Raw genomic sequence first — 16,611 nt, 5'->3', positions numbered from 1 at the left:
AGGAGGGATTGAAGACAAGGATGAAGTGAGGGATGAAACTGATTAATTGATTTTAATTGAACTTAATTTAATATCTTAAACTCTTTGTATCCTGCGCTATGATCACTGTGCCCAGTATCTACTGTGCAAAGATCCCACTGAAAGTTTCTCCTTATAAGAGTACACCAATGAATTACTTTCATTGTGAATTAATAGATTCTCATAAGTTTTGTTTGTTTTCAATGCTGCATTCAGTAATTTTTATTATGTTGGTTTCAAAATCATATTGGGACATTATCACATAATAATTAGTTCTCCAGTGTCAAGTAAATAGCCAATATATGTTTTGAAAATGTTAAATATTCTTATAATTTCATAATTCTTGCCTGGGACTGTCATCTGGTATTGATTAATGACAACTGATAGTAGATGAATATGGATTAGCAATTAACACCTCCTCTAAAATGGCAAACAAAAGAATATCTCACAAGTGGGCTTTGCATTTGTTCATTGGTATCAGGAACAGTAATTTCCATGAGGTTTATATCTAAACATTATTAAAAACTTGCACAAAAAGTAAAACTAACCTTGGAACATTCAATAGACCAGACAGCGTCTGTGAGGAGAGGAACAAATTTATTGTACAGGTTGATGGCCTTGAAATGGTAACTCTGTTTATCTCCACTGATGCTACCTGGCCTGATGACTATCTCCAGCATTTACTGCTCTTGTTTCAGCTGTCCTGCATCTGCAATTTTTTTGCTTTTCAGTCAAAATAATTGGTTGACTAAATCACTTAGACTCGCAGTATCTAAATCTTACTTTCCTTCATTAGTGGGATTTCCGGGTGAAGTAGATTGGACCTATGCTCCCCTCAGTGTCAAATGGAATTGGGAAAAAATAGAAGGGAGAGAATCCTGGATGATTATGGTGGGGCCCAGTTGGCAGGGGGATATTGGTATGAAGAGACAATCAGAGATGAGGCAAGGAAATAAAGAGTGAAGGTTGAAGAAAAGTTCACTGGGGGATAAGATAAGATTTCTTTATTAGTCACATGTACATCAAAACACACAGTGAAATGCATCTTTTGCGTAGAGTGTTCTGGGGGCAGCCTGCAAGTGTCGCCACCCTTCCGGCATCAACATAGCATGCCCACAACTTCCTAACCCATACGTCTTTGGAATGTGGGAGGAAACTGGAGCACCCGGAGGAAACCCACACAGACACGGGGAGAACGTACAAACTCCTTACAGACAGCGGCCGGAATTGAACCCGGGTTGCTGGTGCTGTAATAGCGTTACGCTAACTGCTACACTACCATGCCGAGTCTAAGGTGATGACTGGTGGTGGTGTGTTGGTGGGGAGAAGAACATGACTGGGGTAGAGGAGTGGTGGCTGAGTAGATTACCAAGTGGGAAGGCTGAGGAGATGATTAGAGGGACCTGAAGAGATGAGTGAGGAGGGGCTAATTGGAGTAATGGGGTTGGTGTATGGTGAGGAAAAGTTTGGCAAGAGATCTGACGATCCTTTAGGACACTTGCCAGGGAGTAGGGGTTGGAGGTGATCAGTAAGGATGGGAAGAAAGAGAAGAGCCTAGTATGAGGAAGATCAATGCCTCAGAGTTCCTGTAAGTGTCCAGGTTGAGTTAGTCCCAGTTGCTAATGGTGGAGCAGGACTCCAGTCTCTGGAAAAGAGCTACTTCAGCACATTTAATGGACCTCAGAGGTCCAGTAGATTTCCCCATGTAACAATACTAATTAATTTCCTTGTGCATGCTCAATGATATCTGTATATGCTCATGCCATGTGCACAGATGACCCAAAAGATAGGAGCAGGAGCAGTCCATTTAGCCCTTCAAGCCTGCTCTGCCATTCAATATGACCGTGGCTGTTCCTCTATCTTCCATATTCCTGCTCTCTTCCTACATACATTGATGCCTTTTGTGTCTAGATATCTATGCACCTCCTTCTTAAAAATACTTAACAACTTGGCCTCCATGGCTTGCTGTGATAGAGAAACCTGTAGGTTCATCACCCTCAAAATATTGTCTTCATCTCAGTCCTAACTGAATAACTCCTGAGACAGTGACCTTTCCTTCTAGACCTCTCAGCAATGAAAACATCTCTCCACAGCCAGTCTGTCAAGCCCAGTCAGAATTTTGCATGCTTTAATGTAGTTCCCTTTCATTCTTCTAAACCTGAGTGAATACAGGCCTAGTCAATCTCATCTCTCCTCAGACAAGTGCAGATGCAGTTCATACATGCAGAAAGTACTTGATCATGAATCAGGTTGGCTCAGCCTGTTTCCAAGCTACATATTCCATATAATTCTATAGAAGTCCTTGTAATAGATTATTGCATTGTGCAGCATGTATAGCTTCTATTTTAATATAGCACATTCTGTGACTTGCTTTGAACAGGGCAGAAGCTTTTCAACGATATAAAATAAATGTGTATACACTTCAAAATGAACAAACTATAACTGCATGTTAAAACCAATTGTCCTAAAATGGTGCCATGAAGATATGCAGTGCCTGATAATTTGTCCTTTCCTGTTTCCATACATATCATCCGAAGGTTCCAGATGTTGAGACAATTTTGTAACACCAGATAATTATTATTTTTGTTACAGATTTAAATTCCTTGTATTTGATGGCACGGTAGCGTAGCGGTTAGTGCGACACTATTACAGCACCAGCGATCGGGGTTCGATTCCCGTTGCTGTCTGTAAGGAGTTTGTACATTCTCCTGTGTCTGTGTGGGTTTCCTCCGGGTGCTCCGGTTTCCTCCCACATTGCAAAGATTTACGGGTAGGTTAATTTGGGTTTAAAATGGGCAGCGCGAACTCGTTGGGCCGGAAGGGCCTGTTACCACGCTGTATATAAAATTTAATTTAAAATTTAATTTAAATTTAAAGCCCCACACGTGACAAAATCAGCTGAAGTAAAATAACAAAAGAGACAAGTGCAAATAGCGTAGGCTTAAGTAAGGCAGAGGATGTAAAGATGGATTTCTGTTGGGAGTGAATAGATTGGACATTTCAAAGCTGGAAAATTACTCTGTCAAACCATAAAACACAGTACTTGAAGTATTAAAAAATGTTTTTGTTTTACTTGTGACTACAGGGAGGCTGTATTAAGGTATCAGTTAAAAGTAACAGTCCCAAGACTTAGCCAAGGGGCATCATTGTTTAAAAATAGGGGTATCCCTTTAAGACAGAGAAGAGGAAATGTTTTCCTCTCAGAGGGTTGTGAGTTTTCAGAGCTTTTTGTCTCAAAGAGAGGTTGTAGCAGAGCCTTTGATTTTCTTTAGGGCAGAAGTAGATGGATTCTTGATAAGAAAGGATGGTATGGGGAGCAGGGGTGGAGGGTGAAAGATTACCGGGAATAGGCAGGAGTTGCCTGACTAACCTATTGGAGTTTTTTGAAGAAATCACAGGTAGGGTGGATGAGGGAGAGGCGGTAGATGTTGTGTATTTAGACTTTCAAAAGGCCTTCAACAAGGTGCCTCATAAGAGACTGATTAATAAGATGAGAGGTCATGGAATTACAGGTAGGATAACAGAATGGGTGGAGCATTGGCTGGTTGGCAGAAAGCAAAGGGTGGAAATAAAAGGATCTTGTTGTGGTTGGCTACCGGTTACTAGTGGTGTGCCGCAGGGGTCAGTGTTAGGGCCGCTTCTTTTTACCTTGTACGTTAACGATTTGGATGATAGATTAAATGGTTTTGTGGCTAAGTTTGCGGATGACACCAAGATAGGTGGAGGAGTAGGGAGTATTGAGGAGACAGGAAGTTTGCAGAGAGACCTAGATAGTTTAGGAGAGTGGGCAAGGAAATGGCAGATGAGATTCAATGTTGAGAAATGTGCAATTGTACACTTTGGAAACAGAAATAAAAGGGCAGGTTATTATCTAGAAGGAGAGAAAATTCAAAGTACAGAAGTACAAAGGGACTTGGGGGTACTCATGCAGGATACCTTAAGGTTAACCATCAGGTCGGATCGATGGTAAAGAAAGCGAATGCTATGTTGGCATTCATTTCGAGAGGTATAGTGTATAAAAGTAAAGAAGTGTTGATGAGGCTCTACAGGGCACTAGTGAGGCCTCATTTGGAATACTGTGCGCAGTTTTGGGCCCCCTATCTTAGTAAGGATGTGCTGATGTTGGGGAGGGTTCAGAGGAGATTTACGAGGATGATTCCAGGAATGAAAGAGCTTACGTATGATGAGCGTTTGTCGGCTCTTGGACTGTACTCACTGGAGCACAGAAGAATAAGAGGGGACCTAATAGCGACATTTAAAATGTTGAAAGGAATGGACAGAGTAGACGTGGCTAGGCTGTTTCCCTTGGTGGGTGAGTCCAGGACCAGAGGGCACAATCTTAGAATTAGAGGGTACAGTTTCAAAACAGAGATGAGGAGAAATTTCTTTAGCCAGAGGGTGGTTAAATTGTGGAATTCCTTGCCAGGTACAGCAGTGGAGGCCAGATCAGTGGGGGTGTTGAAGGAAGAGATAGATAGATATTTAAATAGTTGGGGTATCAAGGGATATGGGGATAAGGCCGGAAATTGGGATTAGAATAGTTTTTTTTCCCCTTCTCCCCCCCCCCCCCCCACCATTTCTCATTTCTCAATTTTTCCCTTTTCCTTGGAGCAGACTCGATGGGCCGCATGGCCTGCTTCTGCTCCCTTGTCTTGTGATCTTGTGATAGTATTGAGATTACTAACAAATCAGCAATGCAGTTATTGAATGGTAGAACAGGCTCGAGGGCTGAGTGGCCTCTTCCTCCTCCAATTTGTTCATATTTAAATTTAAAAATCTATCTGAGAATAAATACCCCCAAAATAGATATAGGTTCCTTTTAATAAATGGTGTTCCCTTTTTAATTCCTTTTTCAATCTTTTTATTAATTTTCAAATTAATACAGATTAAAATATATAACATCAATGATTATACATGTGATACAAAGAGATTGGGAGGACAATCATGACATATATAATCATAAAGAATAAGGTGTTCCCTTTTTTCAGCAGCAGATTATATAAAGTAATTTAAACTAAAAGCAGGTAAAAATTCTTTCCACGGAAACAGTCAATTAGTGATATTGTTACAATCCAAAACTCAAAGTCATCAAAATAAATAATGCAATCATGGAAACATATGCAGATTTGTCAACCATCATGAAACTAATACAATATCTGCTGTCTTACAATGTAATTGAATGCAAAACAAACAGTAATCTTAAATCCTCCTGTGCACTGGCTCCTCCAAATGGAAATGAAAGTGAAATATCATTTACTAGTGCCATGTCTGCTGGAAATACATTTGAACTAGATTTCCCCAGGCTTTTGGCCAGAGTCCACTGGGAATCTACAGCAGGCCAGCAGACTGGATCAATAAGGCCAAGCCTCCAAGATGAAAATCAAAAAAAATGTAGACGCTGGAAATCTGAAATAAAAACAGGAGTTGCTGGAAACATTCAACAAGTCAGGCAGCATTTAGGGAAAAAGAAACAGATAATCATTTCAGGTTGAAGGCCCCTTGTCTGAGTATTCGCAGCATTTTGAGTTTGTTTCAAGCCTCTAAGACCATGGATTTTGAAAGCATTTATTCATTTAGGGCATGCTGTCATCCTTGGCAAGACCAGTATTTATTACCAATCCATAATTGCCCTTGAGAAAGTTTGGTGTGCCACATTCTTGAACCACTGCAGTTCTTTTGGTTGGATACTCCACAATGTTGTTGGGTGGACAGTTCCAGGATTTAGAAACAGTGGTGTTGAAAGATTGTAATATTTTTCAAGTCAGGAATGTTTGCAACTTGGAGGGGGACCTATAGGTGGTAGTGTTCCCATGTACTTGCAGCATTTATCCTTCTTGGCAATAGATGTTACATGTTTGGGAAGTACCTTTGTAGGTAGGGATTGAATGTTTAGGATGGTGGGTTGGGTGTGAATCTAGTTGCCTTTGTCCTGGATGGTGTTAAGCTTCTTGAAGGTTGTTGGAGATGCACTCCTCCAGGCTGGTGGAGAGTATTCCATCACACTCCTGACTTTGCCTTGTAGATGGTGGAAAGCCTTTTGGGATGTCAAGGCACAAGTGACTAGCAGCAGGATGCCCAGCCTCTGACTTGCTCTTGTATCCAAATATCAATATAGTTCATCCAGTTGGATTTCTGGTCAATGGTGAAGCCTAGGAATATAGATGGTGGGGGGGGGGGGGGGGGGTAGGTGGTGGAGGGGGCACAGAGATGGTAAAACAATTGAATACCAAGGATCTGGTTAGAAATGGTCATTGCCTGGCACTTACGTGTCACTTGTTATCTAGGTCTTGCTACATTCAGGCATAAGCTGCTTCATTTGCTGAGGTGTTGTGAATAGAATACAGCATTGTGCAACGATCAGCAAACATCTCCACTTCTGACCTTTTCTAGGAGGGAGGTCATTGGTGAAGTAGTTGAAGATGGTTGGGCCTAGGACACTGCCCTGAGGAACTCCTGCTGTGATGTTTTGGAGCAGGGATCATTGACCTCCAACATCCTCAACCATCTTTTTTTGTGCAAAGTATAACTCTAAACAATGTAGTGTCTTCCTCTTGATATACATTGATGCTAGTTTTTCTAGGGCTCCTTGAAGCTACACCTAGTCAACTACTACCTGATGTTAAGGTCAGACACCCTAAACTCACCTCTGGTATTCAGATTTTTGGTTCAAGTTTGGATCTTGGGAAGAGCTGGATCAGAATAAAGTTCTGAATTCTTCAGCCTTGCCTTTAGCACTCATGGACTGGAACCAGCCATCACTGAGGATGGGAATATTCTTGAAAACTCTTCCTCCTGTTGGCCTTTCCACCACCATTGGCAACTGTATGTTGGAGGACTGTAGCACATTGATCCAATCAATTGATTGTGAGATCACCATGTGTCTATTGAAGGCTGTTTTCAGATTCTTCCTGACCACCTACGATCCTCCCTCAGTTGATGAATCAGTGCTGTTCCTTACAAAAGCACCTGGATAAAGTAGCAAGGGTATAGAATGTAATCTGGGTGAGGATGGGGTGGTGGGATTCAATGTTCATTGCCAAGAATGGCTTGATGGCTTTATAGCACCATCAGTGACCAAACTGGCCAAGTGCTAAAGGTCAATCAATCCTATTCCAGGGCAGACCACTTGACTGGCACCCATTAACAATCCTAAACATCCACACCCTCCATTACTGACACACAGAGATGGCAATATCCACCATCTAAAATGTGCACTGGCTACACCAACAGCTCCCCCCAAACCCACAATCTCTACCATCAAGGATAAGGGCAGCAGATGCACGGTAACACCACCACCTGCAGGTTCCCCACCCAGTCATGCATGATTCTGATTTGGAAATATACTGTATCACTGTTCCTTCATTGACATCAGGTCTTAATCCTGGAGCTCCCTCTCCTCCCACCAAACAGCAACCTTCACCAGAAGGACTGCAGTGGTTCAAGAAGGCAGCTCACCACTATCTTCTCGAGGACAGTTAGAGAAGGGCAGTAAACGCTGGTATTGCCCGTGGTGCCCCAACCCCGGAAACTCAATAAATGGAAAAAAAGTGATCCTCTCTGAGAACTTCAGGAAAGTATTGCTTCAATTTCTTGACAAAACATGAAGTCCAGCATTTTGGGGATATTATACACTCTCCCACAGGACAGCAACATGAACACAAGAAACTGCAGATGTAGCAGCAAACCCCTGCAGCTCAGAGTATTAGACTCAAGAGTGGTTCACCTGGATCATCACCTTCCAACCTCAACACAATGACAGGTGCACAATCTTGGCCTTCACTGTCCTCATTGATTTATTTCTGTGGCATTTGAAAAGTAACTGACAAATATTGTAACTGAATGATGAGGGTGACAGTCTATCCAATATCCATAGGAGCTGGTTTATGTATTGTGTCAGTACCTGCCATGTGAGTGTACAGTGGACAGTCATGGGTTATGTGATAACCATATTCACAATAGTGTGATTCTTTCACTCTCCATATGTGAATAGCCACACCTGCTGTACGCTATTGAAACACTATTAAATAAAACCCACAGCCTTCTGTGCAAGTTGAGTGCAGGTATTGCCTACACTGGGTGTTCATTTGAGAGCTAAGCTCAGGATTTCACAGACCATCCATCTGTCACACCTCCCATTGCTTTTGGGGCAGTGTGAGGATATCTGCATGGTTCCAAGTTTATGGGATTTTAGGTAGCTCAGTCCTTGAGAGGGTGTGATGGTTCTGTGTCAGACGAGAGCTTGGAATATATCGGCATTTCATCTGATATTTGACAGCAGGATGTTGGAGAGAATTGAAACCAGTGGTAGTGGTCTTGAGGTAAGTAAGCTGCTGAATGTTTTTATTTGATTTATTTAAAGTTGAGCTTTGTATATGAAACTCTTTCAGTAGACCAATGAGCATAGTTCCACTCTTGATAGGACCAGTGCATGTGTCAATGTTTGTGTGTGTGTGTGTGTGTGTGTGTGTGTGTGTGTGTGTGTGTGTGTGTGTGTGTGTGAGACTCTATGTGCACGCGTCTACTCTCTCTTTTCTGACTTGACTGCTTATTTCAGTTTACCTTTGTTTTCTTCTGGCATATCACAAGAACATGAGCTGTCAGACTTGCACTTCCCCTCCCACACTATCACAGATATGTCAGTCCTCAGCCTCCTCCACTGCCAGGAGAATTCCAAGCGCATACTGGAAGAACAGCACCTCATTTTCCATCTTGGAACCTTGCAGCCTAATGGCATGAACATTGAATTCTCCCACTTTAAGTAATCCCCACCCCCCTTCGCCACAACCCCACACCCCCACCAGGCTTCTTCTCTTCTTCCCTTTCCTAGCCTCTTTTTTCAACCTTTTTTTTCCTTTCCTTTCTCTCCTTACCTTTGACCCATCCCCCAGTGGATCTGCTCTCTCCTCCTCCCCAGCATCTGCCTATCACTATCTCTTACCTGCATCTACCTATCACCACCTTGTGCCCACCCCGCCTCCCCTCTTTTGTTCACCTATCACTGCTCTGCTTTTCCCTCCACTATATTGGGCTTCCCCTTTTCCTATCTTCAGTCCTGAAGAAGGTTCTGACCCAAAACGTTGACTGCCTGCTTTTCTCCACGGATGCTGCCTGGCCTGCTGAGTTCCTCCAGCATCATAGTGTTTTTCATCTAGGTTCCAGCATCTGCAGTCCTTTGTTTCTCTGTCAGACTTGCAGCCCAGGCTTTCAATGTGACATGGGGTCACAAGAGACTGCAGATGCTGGAACCTGGAGCATAAAACAAACTGCTGGAGGAACTCAGCAGGTCAGGTGTGGAGGGAAATGGACAGTCAACATTTCGGGTTCACCTGGACTGAAAGGTAGAGGGGAGGTAGCCAGTATAAAGAGGTCAGGAGAGGGAGTGGAGCAAGAGCTGGCAAATGATAGGTAGACCCAAGTGAGGAGGGGTGATAGGCAGACGGAGGAGGGAAGAGTGGTAATAACGACAGAGGCTGGGAGGTGATAGGTGGAGGCAACAAAAGGCTGCAGATGGAATCTGATAGAAAAGGAATGCGGAGCATGGAACCAAGTAGGGGAGGTGGGGTGAGCAGATGAAAACAGTGGTGGGGAGGGACCCAGTGGGAAAAGTGTGTGTGTGATGGGCAGATGGCGTAAACGCAGACGAGAGGGACAGCACCTTATATTCCCCCTGGGCAGTCTGCAACCCGATAGCATGAACATTGAATTCTCCAATTTCAGGTAACCTGGTCCCCTTCTGTCCATTTTCCCTTTCCTCCTGATCGACCCAGTTCCTCCTAGATTTACGCCACCACCCCCACCCCCATCACCCTATTTCTTTCCCTTCCTTCACCCACTCCATGTTGCTAGCCAACTCTTGCTTCACTTATTCCCTCACCTCTTTATACTGGCTATCTCCCCTGTATCTTTCAGTCCAAATGAAAGGTCATGACCTGAAACGTTGACTATCTACTTCCCTCCAAAATGCTGTCTGACCTGCTGAGCTCCTCCAGCAGTTTGCTTTTTTGTTTTGATGTGATAAAGAGTTCTGCTTTTCCCATTGTTTCAGCTAATCAGCAGATATCAACTGCCCTTTATCTAATGATAGCCTCATAATATGATTAACTTCAACCATATATGCAAGTTCCAAATATCTTTATTTTCTCCTCAGTTTTTGTTAGTTTTAAAGTTGGGTCCTTTGACCACTTAGCTTATGGTGGTAAGATCCGCAGAACATGTACATTTCTAAATCTTCATTGACTACCCACAAGAAGGGCAAAGAATAATTTGTAATTCTTCATTAATTAATCATTAATGCTAATTTATTCTTGTACATTTACAACACCAGTCATCATATCATCCTAAACTGTGGCACCGACTAAACTACAGATTACAATGTGAAGGTAGAATGGGAAGTTGGGAATTTAATGATTGAGAATTCATTGCAGGGGTGGAAAGAGGTACTTCTGAATGCTTTAAATATTTATAGTAGTTGGTCTAAGCTTGAGATATTTATTTATGGCTCACCACTAAGCACTGACCAAAGTTCAAACTTTCTCAGTGCTCTTCCCCAATAGAAGCTTACAGCTGGATGTAGGTGTGACCCTTTATAGTGAGGCTTTGTGCATTGGCAGAGCCTTCCCTGGCATAACGTAATTACACAGGGTGGGTGCAGAACAAACTCACTCCACAAAGGAGCTCAAATGTTTTTGACACCTGGCTAAATCACATCTTTATTCACATTTGCTATCTAGATATACTTGGTCACTTCATCTAAGTTCTTAGTATTGATTGTAAGTAGCTGAGGCCATTACCCTGTTCTCTATGACACTCTAATATTTACAGCTTGCCAATCTGAATACTGTTTATTGCTATTTATTTTATGATTTAGCCAATCCTTAACCTTGCTAATTTATAGCCCCAACACTATAAGATCTTATTTAGTGAAGTAATGTTTTATGTGGCATCTTATGCCTTTTGGATATCCAAATACACTACATTGACTTGTTCTCCTTTATCTAGCCTGAAAGTTGCATATTCAGAGAACTATAAAAAATATATCAAACACAATTTCCCTTTCATAAAACCATTTTGGCTCTGCTTAACTTTATCCTGATTTTCTATGTATTCTATAGTGATGATTTCCACACCTTCTCAGTGCTAGATATTGGTTTAACTGACCTGTAATACTCTGTTTTCTTGTTCCCTCTTTCTCTATATAGTAGGGACGGCATGGTAACGTAGTGACTAGTGTAACACTGTTACAGCGCCAGCAATCGGGGTTCAATTCCTGCCACTGTCTTTAAGGAGTTTGTACCTTCTCCCCATGACTGCGTGGGTCTCCTCCAGGTGCTCCAGTTTCCTCCCACATTCCAAGCACCTATGGGTTAGGAGGTTAACATGGGTGTAATTGGGTAGCATGGGCTCATTGGGCCGGAAGGGCCTGTTACTGTGCTGTATAAATAAAGTTTAATAAAGTAGAGTTTTGTCCTGATGGGTCTTGACCCAAAATGTTGGCCATCCCTCTGCATCCACAGATGCTACCTGACCTATTGAGTTCCTCCAGCAGTTTGTTTTTTTGCTTCAGGTTCCAGCAGCTGCAGTCTCTTGAATCTCCAGTAGTGTTACAGTTCCTATTTTCCAGTCTGTTAGGTGCTTTCTAGTATCAAGATAACTTTGGAAGGTCACAAACAATGCACTCACCATCACTGGAGCCTTTTCCTTTTGAGCTGTCTGATACAAGAAATTCGTCAGTCTTCAGTCCTTTTAATTTGTGTTGGAATTCCCCTTTTTACCATGTTCACAACAGACTAGTGATTGAATTACTGCAGGTGGTGCAGAGTCTGATACAGTTCTTTAATAACTGACGAGAAACTTTCTTATTCCAAGGTAATATTTCTTTAAACTTGATCTTGAGGGATTATTGTAACCTTAGTTAGCACTACAATAGCTTCTCTTTCTGTCCTGTCATTCTATGAGCTGAGCCCTCTGTATTCACAACCATCCCTGGAATAATCTCCCAATGATCGATGAGGCATGGCTTTTGGTGACTGACCAGGTCACCCTTCCCTGACTGCAGCACCCTCATTGCTAGAGAAGTGATTTTTAAAGTTATATGCTTCTAGTTTGTGACACCTGTAATGGCAGCATTCACTTTGACACTGCCCCTCCCCTTGCCTGAGCAGAGGTATTTAGTCCAAACTCCTCCCATTTTGCAGCCTACTTTCAGCTTTTTGATACAACTTTAGTAGGTTACAAAGCCACAATATACATTACATTCCAGACGGGAGAATGCAATATCAATGTCTTCAAGATTTACAATAGAGTTACAAGTGAGAGAAAACAAGACTTCTGCTGTCTGCTTCCCCCAGATGAATTGCTGCCTTCATTTTGTTTGTTTGTGATGACTTGAGACATTGACTATTGTAATTGGTGAAACACCATTCTGCACATAAATCCGTACTTGAGGCACAGTTGGGTTTTGATTGGAGTAATTATGTGTTTGTTTGCCTGTTAAAAACAGATCAGCCCTTGAAAAGTTTCAATTGGAGCAGCTTTGTTTTCATGGTTGAAGTGCTTTTCGAATAGCGTTTAGCTAAACACCTTATGACCATCTAGTATGTCTAAAGGCTGTGGAGATTAAACCAGACATGTGGGACCCTGGTTGTTATTGTCTTGTGAGTAGCTCTTGTGGATAGTCAAGAACTATAGTGGGCCAGAAGAAAGAAAGAGACAGTCAATGACAGCAAATATACTTCTATCTCTTTATAGTTTGTACATCTACAGAGCCTCTGGTTCTCTTTTTTTTATGAACATATAAAAGTTTATTCACTAAAAGCACTACAAAATGACATCCAGTGTCAAAACTACAGCAACTTACACAAGAAAGAAAAATTACACAGACATAATCTAACTACACAACTACAGCAGATAACGCTAACTAAATGACCGCAAAACGCACTACTTCAGATAAGAATCTCGTTTACACCATCCACGACACGCGATCCCCTGAGGGGCTGCCTCTGGTTCTCTTGAGGCAAGTCAGTGTCTGGGTGTGTGGACCTCAAGGTGCCTTTACTGTACAGCCACCCAGACCCACTAATGGAAGTACAGTTTGTTGCACTCCTTGCTGCAGATATGGTCACATTTGCTTCATACTTTTTCTCTAGTGATATGGTTTTAAGATTCCCTCTCTGTTTCACCTACTATATACAAAATACTTTTTTTATCAGCTCTGTCATTTTCATTATTAATTCTGTTTAAGTTTCTAACAGGCCAACATTTACTTTTGTTACACTCTTTCTGTTTATTTACTTGTGGAAATGTTTACAACCTAATTTAGTATTTCTTGCTAGTTTACTTTCATATTCTATTTTATCACTCTTTATCAATTTGTCATTATCCTCTGTTGATTTCAAGTCTCCCAATCCTCAGCCTTATTACTACTTTTTTTGCAACTGTATAAATCTATTATTTCAAGCTAATCTCATCCTTAATCTCTCAGTCACACACAGAACACTTTTCCCACGGAGTCTTTAGTTCATGAAGGATTGTATCCTCATGTGAGATAGTTTACTTACAACTATTGAGATTTATGAAATATTCTTTAATTATCTACCACTGTTTATTTACTATCTGAGCATTTCAATGAGTTTCCCAATCTACTTTAGCCAAACTTCCCTTTTTATGTAGGTAATTGCCAAATTTCAGATTTAAGTTAGTCACGCTCAAACTGAATATTTAAATTAACTAATATTTACCTAACTCCCTCATGGTCAGTTCTCCTCTGTTGAGATCATTAAGAAGCATTCAGTGCATCAGGTCATACCTGGCAGGGGATGTTCATTTACATTCTCACTATAAGTGCTAGGAAATTGTCCCAACTTCTTGCTCCCAGTCTGGACATCAGCAGTGGAGTGCCTTAGGAATAAAAGCACCAAATATCTGATTTTAAATTTAGGACATTTGTATTCACATGGAAATTAAAGTATTATGAATGATAAACATAATTAAGCGGATAAATTATATCAGTTTCTTGCAAAGTACAAGTCATTGAATTAGGTCAATTGACTCAGGTTTAAAAAATTGAGTTGGATCCTCTTGGCTAACATATAGCAAACCAAAAATTCGTCCCCACCTAAAACTCACACTAAATTGGCATACTGTCTAGGACCTCAACCAGTTTGAGCCAGTGCTACAGGTGGGTGATCTCTATGCATGCGCGTGGTGTGGGGAAGGATTCTGGTGCTTTGCACATGTTAACTACACATAATTTCAGCAGTTGGATGTGAACTGAGCGCTAGCCTGTATGTTGCAGTACTGTGTCTGGAGCTGGTAAAGTGGCAGATGAAGGATGGGAGGATGACAGAGAGAGGGCACTCCACATCTCTGTTGCTGGATTGGAGATAGTGGCAGCAGAGTTGGAGAGCTTGAGGAGGTCGGGAGAGGCACCTCACAAAATACAAGCACCTGACCTGGAAGTTTCAGTATAGCACAGACACAAACAGATAAATTACATATCTAATCAATGATTGCTTACAGTAAAAAAAATAGGCTCAACATGTTGACCAGACATTGAGACCAGCAAATTTTGAAAAAACAGGACAAGCCTGGATAAACATGATAGTGCAGAAGGTAGGACAGGTTGTGGAGAACAGTGTGATCCCAGACAGTCAGAGCTACAGTATCTGCAAACCAAGAAACTTCAGCTTAGAGCCCTTGAACTTGAGTGTGAAGGGTGGATAGTGCAGAGTGTCAGGGAGGGAATGATGGGTAAGATAACTGGAGGTTTCAACCCAAGCGGAAGTCACATCACCCTATATAATTTAAAGAAAGCATTTCTAATTTTGTACTCAGATCCCCTGGTAGTGAAGACTAATATACCATTTGTTTGCTGTATCTGCATATTAGCTTCCAGTGATTTGCATACAAGGGGAAGTGGGTAGAAGCAGATACAATAGTACCGTTTAAGGGGCATTTAAACAGGCACATGAAGAAACAAAGAATGAAGGGATATAGAATATGTGAAGGCAGATGGGATTAGTTGAAATTAGCATCATGGTTGATACAAACATTGTGGGCTGAAGGGCCTGTTCATGTGCTGTACCGTTCTATCGCTTAGACTAGGTGAAGGTTGGATTACTGATTGGGTCAAGTGGATGTGACTGAATCAGATAGGTAGAGGGACTGTAGAAGAAGTGGTGGAGGGGCCTCAGTCTCAGCCATCGTCCAAGGGGTTCTTGCTCCCATTGTGAAAGAGAATAAAGACAGACCGAGATACTGTTCGAGAGAAGGCCATTCAAATTGAGGAGTGGGGCTGGCGCTAATAAGAAATGTAACGGGAGACTCTAGAACACTGGATGGAATATATGATTGTGGGTCTATAAAGCTGTGTTACCTTCCTAATGACTGGGTTAAACACAGCTCCTTATATCATCTGGAGAAGGAGGAGGAGGAGGATTCAATTGTTTGGATTCACATGGGGGGAATAAGAATGAAGCTCATTTGAGGGTGTTTGTGGAGCTCGGACACAAATCAAAAAGCAGGATGTCAAGGGTGATCATCTTGGTTTTATTGCCTGAGCTACATACAGATTAACATAGAGAAAATGGAGAGAATTCCTAATGTGTGACTGAAAGAGTGAGGTGGGAGGCAAGTGCTTTGATTTTTCACACATACTATTTGTGCGCTAGATACAGTTGGCTGGCAGTCATGGGCCTGAGATGGCATGTCAGAAAATGTGGAGGAGTCTGCTTCTAATTTAGATGTGCCACTTGCATATAACATAAAGTCAGTGCAGTCTGCCATGGCGAGCATGTGGTCTGTGTGCACAGACTGGAGCTGGCCTGCTCTCCGAGAGTCTCTGACACCAGTGGTAAAATCTCTCAGGAATGTTCAGTATCAGTATCATCCAGCTTATTAATGTCAAAGGATAGGAACCTTCAAGATATTGCACTACTCTTACAGCCCATTCTCCCACTGATAAGTGGAAGTGTCATTGCACTACAAACATGAATTGGAGCAGTGCAACCTAAGGCACTCTGTGTTTGGGACAATAGATAACCCCTCCTGATGTGGCTTTTAACAGCTCTCAAGAAGGTACATTCAGTTCTATGCTTGCATTCAAGCCCTGATGCAACAGACTATAGGCATTGTGCATCTAGAGGAATCCTATAGTACAGAGCGTCTCCAAGGTCATCATACACCAGCTAGGTCTAGAACATAGAACATTACAGCACAGTACAGGCCCTTCGGCCCATGATGTTGTGCCGACATTTTATCCTGCCTTAATATGTATCTCATCCTTCCTTCCCACATGGCCCTCCATTTCTCTATCATTCATGTGGCTATCTAAGAGTCTCTTAAAATGTCTACTGTAAGTGAAACCTCTTCCTGTATATGTAAACCTTAGGATTGTCTGGGGCATGCCAAGTGATATGCATGCAATCATTTATGCATTTTACCAGGGGAAAATGGCACAGGAAACGATACAAGCTCTGTCACAGAGTGCATCTGTTCCCTGGTAAACAAAGCTGATGTTGCAGTTCTGACCTGCTGCAGCCTGAAGTGATCTTGAGGTACAGTCCATAAAAAGGATGTGCGGGACTTTATGCAGGG

The 16,611-nt window shown here is 42.0% G+C and overlaps 1 protein-coding gene across 2 annotated transcripts in view; it reads left to right on the top strand.

Annotated features, from left to right (window-relative positions):
• The window catches only part of gsg1l (gsg1-like), a 153,336-nt gene that overhangs the window by 98,602 nt on the left and 38,123 nt on the right, over positions 1-16,611 (top strand). The window lies entirely within an intron of this gene.

This window comes from Pristis pectinata, chromosome 8 (assembly GCF_009764475.1).
Source record: "Pristis pectinata isolate sPriPec2 chromosome 8, sPriPec2.1.pri, whole genome shotgun sequence".
Classification (NCBI taxonomy): domain Eukaryota; kingdom Metazoa; phylum Chordata; class Chondrichthyes; order Rhinopristiformes; family Pristidae; genus Pristis; species Pristis pectinata.
Note: the sequence above shows the minus strand (reverse complement) of the source record. Positions and strands in the feature narration are given on the sequence as shown.